Source organism: Limulus polyphemus, unplaced genomic scaffold (assembly GCF_000517525.1).
Source record: "Limulus polyphemus unplaced genomic scaffold, Limulus_polyphemus-2.1.2 Scaffold3357, whole genome shotgun sequence".
Taxonomy (NCBI): domain Eukaryota; kingdom Metazoa; phylum Arthropoda; class Merostomata; order Xiphosura; family Limulidae; genus Limulus; species Limulus polyphemus.
In genome coordinates this window covers 62,137-62,835 of record NW_013668967.1, presented here as the reverse complement: position 1 = coordinate 62,835, position 699 = coordinate 62,137, and positions in this window count along the sequence as shown.

Here is a 699-nt window from a genome sequence, read left to right as displayed (position 1 = left end):
CCACAGTCACTTTAACTTAACATACGCTATAATTCACAACGATTCACGCACTTTACATACGGTCACTACCGCTCACTTGACTCAATTATCTGTATCTATATCTCTCTCTTTAATCTGCTATTATATCTCCTCTTTATTTGCCGGGCTTATATACAAAAATAGAGGGCGTCTGACAAACACTAGAGTTGCCAGGAACAGTCATGATCTTTCTAGAAACTCGTGACGTGTTACCAGCGTCACGTGACTTCCGATGTCGTAACACTGCCCCTTCCTTAGTATTGTTCGTCCTGAACAATAGCCACTTACATTAACCCAATAGTTAATTAACAATAACTTGATTAAATGTACAGAATTTACAAACACAAAATTAAAATACAACAACGCCTCCTAATTTTACAGGACATATCTTCTTCTGTACTGGCCTCCGTCTCCTTGGCTTCTGCTTCACGTGGGGTTTATCTGCTCCATCAGGAAATATCCTATTATCGGTAACAGTCACATCAGTGGTAGTAACTTCATCAAGGGCTTTACTGTCCCCCCCCCCCTTCTAAACCGGGTGGAGTTTCCTCTTCGACAGTAGCTTTTTCAGGTGACACATCTTCAGCAGCGTCATTTGTTTCGTTGTTCACTTTGTTCCAACTGAAATGTCCTGGACCATGATAACACCAAAGCCTGTTGGCATGCACCACCTTTGGTTTA